Below are 10503 nucleotides of genomic sequence, written 5' to 3'. Positions count from 1 at the left end.
AGAGCCATAGAAGACCACCTAGTCATGCAATTACGCCATCAGAAGGGAAGTAGCCAAATATTTTTGGCCCTTCAAGGGCATTTTTTGAGTCAGTCTAAGTGTGGGAGTAAATTAAGAATAGTTTGCCTCTCAGAAGATTCCTCCTCCCATCCTCCTCCTTAGAACCTCCTCCTTCATTGAAAAGCATCTCAACATGTGTCCCAATTTTTGCAAATTAGGAGGCTGATTTGGGAGATTTTGGGAAGTGGGAGACTCTGGGGAAGTAAACCACCACTGTCCCTAAAAGCCCCCCAATTTAAGTAAATGCTAGTTATTTGGGCAGCACATCTTAGAGAAAATTCCCAATGAGAACACATGCAGAATTTTCAGTGATTCTGACACTTTCAGACTGTCCCCAGGGTCCTGGATTTCCACACAACATGCTGAGCCACAAACTGCCCAACCATAATTTAGCTTAAGTGTGCTGTGCAAACCCAGCCCCTATAGTGAGTGGGTCACTGGCAATGTTTGCACCATATACTTAACTTGGTAAATGAGTTATTCTATTTTCTTGTTGTTGTTTATTTGTTTAGTCGCTTCCGACTCTTCGTGACTTCATGGACCAGCCCACACCAGAGCTTCCTGTCGGTCATTCTATTTTCTAGGTTTGTATAATGTTTTGAAGACCAAAATGGGTTCATACAGCAGGCTACATCATAAAGAAAACCCAAGTGAGATTAAAGGTAACTAAGCTTAGCATGTTCTACCAAGGTAATTGTCACATGAGCAATCTCAACAACAACAACAACAACAACAGACCAGGTTGAGGACAGAGTATCCTGGAGAATATCTATGGTCACAAAGAGTCAACACAGATTTGTTGGCACATAATCAATCAATCAATCAATCAATCAATCAGCATAATTCTGTAAACCATGGTTAAGTTAATCATGAGATAGTGCCACAAAAACACATATGGCACTGTTTGTTCAACCTGAGTTGCATAAAAGAGATGGAGCCTATTCTCATGTGTTGATTTTGACTTATGGTAAAGTTTATAAGCATGATCAGAATTACTTACATCATTAACGGAGCAGATAGGATCCTGAAGAACAGCAAAGTAACAGAATTGATTGGGTTGTCTGGCAAATGCAACCTGCACTACTTTCTTAATCCAACTGGCAGCTCAATTGAGTTTTTGGATTTCAAAAAGATGCCCCCAGTGTGCAAGTAGAGCGGTTATGGAATGGGAAAAAAGGTTAAATTTTGCCTACGGGAGAGCTAAATCCTGCTTTATTGGCAGGTTCTTTCCGATCCTCTGAAGATGAGTGGGGAGTTAAAGCTATACTGCTATTAGGGGAAAACACTGGAGATCTTTAAGAAACATCTAAAGGACAAAAACAGATTTCCAGCTATTGATTAGCTATATTTTTCTACAGAGCAGGAGCAGAGAAAGAGTGTGTTTTTACTGAATAATACCTAGTTTTGAATGGACAGGTTAAACAGGAAAATAAAAGTTGAAGATGCTATGTGATTTTAACTAGACTCATTCTGACTCTGCAGAACCACAGCTATTAACGGTGCAGGAGAACAAACACTTCCTGGTGTTGTCTTTCTGATGCAGCTGATGAGAAGTAGTCCTGCCTTGTTAACCTGCGGAATTCACCACCATCCGATGGGTGATGGGGCCTAATTAGACACAAATTATTGGAAGATGGCATTAACAATGGCTACTTGTCTTAGGAGCAGGCCCTTAAATTGACCTCCAGAGATCTGCAATGTAAGAGGTCTAGTATCCTGTCCATGCCTGCGACCTTCTTGAATGAATCTGGTTGGCCAATGTGTGATGCAGAGGACTAGATGAGATTATCTTTGGCCTGACCTAGCAGGGCTCCTCTTAATTGATTAATCAATTAATTTATATACTGCCCGACTCCCAGCATCTCTCCTTACATTATGATGTGCTGAGCTTCATAGCAGAGTGATGGATTACTATCCAATGCAAACATTTGCCCATCCCTGCTATCCAATACTTTGGATAGGTTTTGCTCTCCAAGCCAGATATCTACTCCTGCCTACAGGTGAATGACTGAAGCAGATGAATGCATCCTGCTGAAGCAGTATGGCCTGCTTTACCTGAGAGAGCCTGAATAGGAAAGAATTATTAGATTGCCTTCCCAATTGTCTGGGAATGAATGAATGAGGATAATAGCACTACAAGAGTCTACAAGCCTTCAGCCCAAGAAGTAGATAGTCTTTTAACTCTAGACAACTGTAGTGGCATTAGCCTTACTAGAGTTGGGTAATCCCTGGCACCCACAAAGCTCTGCCCCTTTTTTACATGCATTGCCCATCTTTGTTATGCATGCAGTTCTCCGCCCCATCTTTGGGGTCCCCCAAACCCTTGCTGATGCAGCCCAATGGCAAATTACCCATTTTCAACAGTGCAATCTTTGCACTTTTTCAGGGTAAGTGAGGAAGAGTAACATAGGTGTATTAAACACTGCAAGACTTAACTTTATCCTCCACCACCACCCCTTAAAAATGGGTCAACATTTCAGTCCTGCTGGAGCTCTGTCAACTTTTCCTGCTGGCCATCCAGAAAAGTAATTTTAGATGAGTTATTTCCCATGCAGCTTCCACATTTGTACTCTTCAGTTCCCAGAATTCCCCAGCCCACTTGGGCATTGCTAAGAATCTTAGGAGTTGAAGTCCACACATAGGAAAGTTTCAAGTTTCTTTCAGAATTTTAGCTTCTTAGATTCCGTGGCTAGGAGGGAATACTTCAGGACATGATAGAGAGAGGATTTAGTTGTTATGAGCAAGTTAGTAGTGAATGCATAGTGCTGGGGAGGCAGGACTTGAATCCCAGAAATTTTGCCTTGCCACAAAAGCAACCTTAAAAAGTAGTACTATTGAAAGCTTCCCTAGTGCATGATAAGGACAGCAAGAAATTCACTCTCCATCTCCTGCTCACCATCTTTTGTGCAACAGCAGATTATCCTGAAGCAGCATTGTTCAAATCATTTCTCATTCTCAACCTGTTCTTCGTCCTAGGCAAGATGTTTGGGTTAGGGAAAATGTGCTTTTAATTTTTCACACTTCCTTCAAAGCATTGTGCTAGCCAATGTGTGGATACATCACCAGAGTACGCACTTGACTCCTAGAGACGGTTGTCACTGGCTGTCAAGCTGCCGAATTTTCGAAGCCATTTCTGTGGTAGAATCCTTCCTTCCCAACATATAGTTACATCATCGATGATACCATTAGTGAGCAAAGAGCAAATGTGGTTTAATATTAGTTTTTTAACTGGGGATCTGTAACGACTTTACATTCCTGGGAATGTGATGGAGCTGACACGACAGCTGTACTGAATGCTATTGGTAGATGTAATTACCTTGGCTGTGAATTTTATGAATTTCATAATGACTTTTACATGCTCTTCTATTGTTTTAAATTGTTGTATTTTGGGGTGTTTATACTGTTTTTTCTGTCTGTAAGCCACCCAGAGTCATATATATGAGATGGACGGCTATGTATATTAGAATAATAAATAAATGAAATAAATAAATTGGAAAGTGGACTTCTGAACCAAGCCATAGTGAGTTTCATAGCTACTGTAAGTGGGAATTTTAGACACTGTTTGTCCTGCTCCTTCTCTGGCCCCATTACTACTGAGACTCTCAGCTTAACAATTAAGTGACAATCAAGCTTCATTGGAGAGCCAGTGTGGCGTAGTGGTTAGGGCACCAGGCTAGAAACCAGGAGACTGTGAGTTCTAGTCCCACCTTAGGCACAAATCCAGCTAGGTGACCTTGGGCCAGTCACTGTCTCTCAGCCCTAGAAAGAAGGCAATGGCAAACCACTTCCAAAAATCTTGCCAAGAAAACTGCAGGGACTTGTCCAGGCATCCTCTGAGAATCAGACATGATTGAACAGATTTTTTTTTAAAAAAAGCTTCATTGAGGTGTCAGTTCAAAGCAAAACCCATGCTTTCTTCTCAAGCAAAACTCCTAGAAAAATGTTACGAGAAGTGAACAAAAAATGCTAGATAAGACTAGATAAATTTCTGCAGGGTACCTTCCCATTCCTAAATAAGGCCTTCATAACAACATGGAAAGGGCAAAGTAGAAAGTTATCCCTTCTTCTTTCTCCCAACAAGGAACAACTTCAAGATCCCCTGGTCATATTTAGCATACAGTATAGTGCTTGGAGAGAATGAAATGAAGAAGGCCTCTTGGTTTAACAGTCTTGAGGATAGGAAATTTCAAATCTAAGACCAGGGCAGGAAATTCTCCTGCATTTTTCTCTTTCCAAATTCCTTCAGTTCAATGGAAGAGAATTTGTTTTTTTTCAAAAGAGAAGAGGATGTTGGTGAAATTCTCCTAGCTGTAATTCTTGTGCTTCTTGATCAGTGAAGGTGGCCAAGGGGTCTGTGTGTGTGTGAATGCCCTGATTTTTATTGCACAGCTCCTTCCTTCTCCAGCAGTTTGCAACCTCCCTGAAAGGAAGGGAATGTGAAGGAACTCTTCCGATGACTCTGCAGGTCCCATTGTTGCTGATAAATGGGAGTCTTGAGAAGTTGTTGGCGGATGTCTCTTTTTCCTGGAGAAAATTGGAAAAATCATTCCTTCAGAGCTTCTGTCCATAAATATGGAAGAGAATTTTTAAAATTTGGGCGGTTACAAAATTTGAAATATAACTAAATATAAATTAAGAACTTTTAATATTGCTATCTTATATTTTATATGTATATTTGTATTTAAGAAGTATCATTTTTTTAGTGTAATCTGTATTTATTTTTAGTTCATTGTAAACTGCCCAGAGTCACTTCAAATGAGATGGGTGGTGATGAAATTTGAAATATTAATTAATTAATTAATTAATTAAAAACCCATTTGTCCTCAGGTGCCCTGAAAACTGAAGCTTTTACAAATCCATATTGGCCCTCCACATAATGTTGAATTATAACTCCCATTTGTCTATGGCAACTGGCAAAGGATTCTGGGATCTATAATTCAAACTGTTCAGAGAATACCAAGTTCCTTGCCCCTGGTGCTTAGGTACTGGACCCATATGGAAGCAACTCTTTCTTAAACAATATTCAGAGACCGCAGAGTTAAAAGCAATACTGTTTATTAAAATTGCTGAGAAGCAGTGGCACCTCAGGGACTGATTCTTCATCCATTTTCACAAAAAAGTGTTCAGAGTTCTTCATGCTAATGAAATAGTAACTAGCATGGCAAGCACAGAACAATCTTTTATTTTTTAAAATGAATTTGAGCCTTATTAAAAATAGAAACCCATTCATTAGTTATTAAGCTCCACTCCCCGCATGAAAAATATAGCAAACTTGTTATTGCAGAGAAAGATATAACATAGCCAGCAGCTATTATTACTACCTCCTACAACATGATTTTCAGCATTCTAGTGTAAATTTGGAGTTAAACCTATGGATTCATAAGCAGCTTTCCATAATTTTTTGTATAAATTTTGGATTCACATTTCTATAATATAGTATATATTTCTGTACAGTTAGTCCTTGTTCAGTGACTGCCTCTTTAGCAACCATTTGCAGTCATGACCGTGATGAAAAAGTAACTTTACAACCAATCCTCACATTTATGACCTTCACCGTTCTGTAAAGGAAAGCTGAAGTAAAATCATAAAATCTTGATGTTTCACTTAGCAAATACTTCGCTTAACAACCAAGTTGCCGGTCCTAATTGTGGCTGCTAAATGAGGATTACCTGTACTCAGTATTTTATATTATAATGTAATATAACATAATATGACATAATAAAAAATTAACTTCCAAATATATACCTTTTGGAAGCAATTTTTGAGTCAAGAGATATTGAGTCAAGAAATAGATTAGACAGATTTCATTCAGGCATCCTGCTTGTAAAGGAATTCTACATGGTTTCCACCAACTCTTTCAGTGTGGACTCTTTAGTTGAACTTGCATGGCTATAGGTGACAAATTTTCTATCCTGAACCCCTCTTACAATCTGGGTATTCTCACACATTCTCATATGTTTTTATATTCAAACATTTTCAACATTAAACAAATTGTAAACATGATGGTTAGAAACATAAATTGGAAAAATTTGATTGGGTCCATGATTTTTGAAAAAGTCAGTAAATTGGTATCTATGGATTAAGAAGGCATCTGCTCCCTTTTCAGACCATGGAGATCCTCAACTCCAGATCACTCAAGTCCTTTTAACTTGATGAAATTTTAAGAGCTTCGACAAAGGCGCATCGGCCACAATGAATGTGTTTTTTCAGAAGGGTTTCCAAGTCTTTAATTTCTATGTCTGCAATAAAGTCTACAATAAGATTTCTTATTCTCAGAAATCTTACTCAGAAGTAAGGCATGCTCATGTATTTCCCAAACCATTTTCATCTAAGATAACCTGGTTAATAAGCAACTGACATTCTTACAAGTTCTCACACTTTTCCCCCTCAGCCCAAAATCAAAATTAGACATTTCCATCCTGGTGAGTACAATATTCGGTACTATTTTATCAATAAAGGACAGCTTTAAAAAGCATGTTTTCCCCAGTAAGAATACCACATCTCAGGAGGCATTCTGAATAGTCTGAATAAGCTTGGATTCATTTGAATTTTACACTGATTTTGAATATTAGGCACACCATTTAGATAAGGGTGATTTTCAGAGTGCCCTCATGTTCTATAAGGAGATCTGTCTTGCAGCTGAATAGTGAGAAATCCCCAGATGTTGTGTTCTTGTTCCAAAGTGTTTATCCAACAGCCGCAAATATCCAGAGAGATTACAGCTACAGCTTGAATCTCCTGTTGCATCTTCCAGCAGTCCTAGAGGATATCCAGGAGTTATCAATGTAGTGGTAAGCAGATAGCTTAGGCAAAGAATTGAGCACTGCTGAGGATTAAGAAGGGACCCTTCTGGAAGGCTCAAGCTGCTTGGATTCAGCATCTGAAACTCACTGCTTTGGTCCTACAGCCACCTTCTGTCACTTCTAAACAACAACCAAAGATTAACACAATACCATTAGAAGTCTGGCTGACACCCTTTTACGAGAGACTTGGATTTCTCAGATGGCTTCTATCTGAGGCCACCTTAAATACATAAAATTCTTACTGCTGTCATTTGATAACTGGGCTCTGAAGGCCTGGAGCTTAAAGAAACATGGAACCGGAGTGATATTGTGCAGAAGGATGCGCTGTACATTTTAAAAGAAAAACAGGATTTAGGCAGCCAAACTGTATAAAGTGATTGTAACTGGAGGGAAGGGTTGTATGATCTGCCTTCAATCTATGGTCATGTTCTTTGTTTGTAGGACAAATTTCTCCCTAGAGTTCTTTCATAATGGGGATCAGACACACTCTTTCATTGAAGCACAAATTATTTATTTACGGTACCGGAGGCAGCTGAAGCAAAAGTCTAAAAGGGGTGGGGATGCCATAACTATGCAAATTAAACTATACACCTGATTGGGATACAGCAGCAAAATATTTGATGTTTAGTGAGGTCAATGAGGGTGGCACTACAAAGACAATAATTTATTGAGCTACATAAAGGCTGGGTTCTTTGAACATGATTTACTGTTGATGTGTTACTTTGCTACATGTTATCTCTAAGTGTCCTTGCTTCTCCACACTATTTCAAGTGTTTGAATCATCGTCCTTTATGTCCAAATGTTTCTATGGTTGTGTTTATTTTCCCTGGGAAAGTGGATTTGAAGTGGAGTAATTTGCTTAACACCCTATTTTCTACTAATTTCTCTCTCTGTCAGGAAGCCAAGCTGTGGTCCTCTCATCATATGTAACCTTCATCTAATTTCATGTGGTCCTCCACATAATTTCAAAAGGTCTTAGGAAGAAATTAGTTCGTAACTCTGACCACAGCCATTTCTCCTTTCCTCAGCCACAGCTTGGGAGGAGGGGGGAATGGACCTAAATAAGGAAAAGAGGCTAAAAGAGAGGAAAACAGATATTCCAACCCACTTTTCCCTCTGGTTCTGCCTATAAAACATTTTGACCTCACTCATCCTTGGCATCTGACATGCTGCCTGACAGAAAAAGCAACAGAAATCCAGCCCTCATCAGAGGAAATGATTCTCTTCCCTGGCTGCATCCAATTGATTTGAACTGCTAAAACGGAATTAGCTTGGACAAGTTATTAAGGCCCCAAGGAAGCAGTGCTGACTCTGAATTTTGGGCTGGAGTCAGCAACAGGCACTACTGTATGATTTTGTGTCACATTGTGGGAACTTAAAAATAAATCAAAATAGCCAAGCTTTCATGAGATGTCATGATGTGTAAACACAGTGATGTGAGAACCGAGCCATCTCATGAGGCTTCAGTGATAATAGTTGACAACTCATGAGTCAGAACATGGGAATCAGTGGGTGCCATCTATTGGTGCTATGAGTACCACATTACCAATACCCCAGTTTGGAGCATGCTCAGTGAGTGTCAAGGTACCCAAAGCAAGGCAGAGACTAGAAAGCAAGAATTACACAGACTTCTGAAAGGTGGTTTTAATGCAAAGATTAAAGGGAAAATGCAGAATCTTTGAAACCATGAGAGGTACTTCTAGACCTCGTTTATTAATGAATTCATTAAGGCAGGGTCTTTTAAAACAATTGGAATCTCTTCATCTCATGCTTTTCGCAGCCTGGACTGAGCTGCTGTTTATGAGGTAAGTTACTAAGAAACTTCTCTCTTATCTCTTGGTCCTTTACGACTAATATTCTTCTGATTCCTTCCTCAGCCTCCCCATAATCTCTCATATCCAGCAATCCTGGATGACCTCCTGTTTTATGGAAGAGATGAGAAGCATCAGAGAGTGAGAGAAGGAATTGCTCTTATGGCCAGGTATTCTTAAGACCACAAAGGTAAAGGTAAAGGTTTCCCTCGACGTAAAGTCCAGTCGTGTCCGACTCTAGGGGGCGGTGCTCATCTCCGTTTCTAAGCCTTGGAGCCGGCGTTGTCATAGACACTTCCGGGTCATGTGGCCAGCATGACTCACGGAACGCTGTTACCTTCCCGCCGAAGCGGTACCAATTAATCTACTCACATTTGCATGTTTTCGAACTGCTTGGTGTGCAGAAGCTGGGACGAGCAACGGGAGCTCACCCCGCCGCGCGGTTTCGAACCGCCGACCTTCCGATCGACAGCTCAGCGGTTTAACCCGCAGCGCCACCGCGTCCCGTAAGACCACAAAAGCTCTGATATAAAAGCAGTCCAATTTGCCAGCACCACTCCAAACCAGGAAGATGCATTATCCATCTAAGAGAATCTCCAGTGAAATGTCTAGCAGCCATTTCTGACCACAGCATGCTGGCCATGGAATTCTGAGAGTTGAAGTCCACCCATCTTAAAGTTCCCAAGATTGAGAAACACTGCTATATACTGTATTCATGATAGTCAAGAGCTGTGGAAGTATGCCAGGCCCCCTAACTAAGAAGTCTTGTCTGACCAGAGGTAAAGCTAGCCACCCAAATAGAGCTATAACTCAATTCAACATCCAATCCCAGGTTGCATGTTGCTGACACAACAGTTGGAACTTTGCCCATTTACAACCCAGGCATCCGCCTCACCTTGCTTTGCTTTACTCTAACGAAACCTGGTTTTGCTTTCACTCACTTTCCTTGACTGGATTTTATTAGACCCTGATTGGTTGTTGCATGAATCCCTTGCTTAGGCTATCAGTTCAAACCATTTATCTAAGCTACCGCTTAAGCCCTAAGACTATATGCAGCATCTCAAAAGTCTTGAGAGCCCCCTGCAGCGCCCCACCAAAAGTGATTACAAAAGTGTAATTCTAGTGCAAATCAGAGAGGAAATCCTTGGGAAATAAATTAAATCAAAAGTATGGGGGGGGGTGGAAATAACATTAAATGTATTCAGTCAAACACTCACTTTTTGGAATACAGCTTCCAGCACATCACCAAGAGACAAATATGGCCCTGAGGCTGAAAAAATTGGGCATCTTTGGCCTGTACTAACTGACTAGGGCTCCAAGGTTTCAGACAAGATATCTTCCCATCCTCCTTGATAATGATGGGAATTGAATTTGGGTCATTTGAGTGGAAAACAAGTGCTCTACTTCTCAAATCTAACCCTTTTCTCCAATGAACAGAGGCACCATATTTATATGAAAGACAGATTAGTCTAAATTTACAATGATCTCTCTACCGTCATTCCCTCCCCACCAAAACACAAACTTATCTCCTTCTACAACCATATTTTCAGTGAAACTTGGACCTCCCATTTTGAAAGTAAATTACTTAGGGCTAAATAGATTCCACAGAGTTTCCTTGGCAAGAAGGTGACAAATGGGTTCCTGGGTACAGCAAATTGGAAAAATATTGCCTTAAATAAAACTGCATTCATTTCCTCTTGGAACACCTCAAAACATTGCCAACCCCCACCCCCCAGAATGTCGCATTTGGGTGTTCAAAAGACGCCGAACATTGTTTAACACCAACAAAGCCATACATAATTTTGGAAGTAAAATTACTTAAGCCCAGG

The sequence above is a fragment of the Candoia aspera genome, chromosome 3 (genome assembly GCF_035149785.1).
Source record: "Candoia aspera isolate rCanAsp1 chromosome 3, rCanAsp1.hap2, whole genome shotgun sequence".
Lineage (NCBI taxonomy): Eukaryota > Metazoa > Chordata > Lepidosauria > Squamata > Boidae > Candoia > Candoia aspera.
This window is presented reverse-complemented; position numbering follows the sequence as displayed.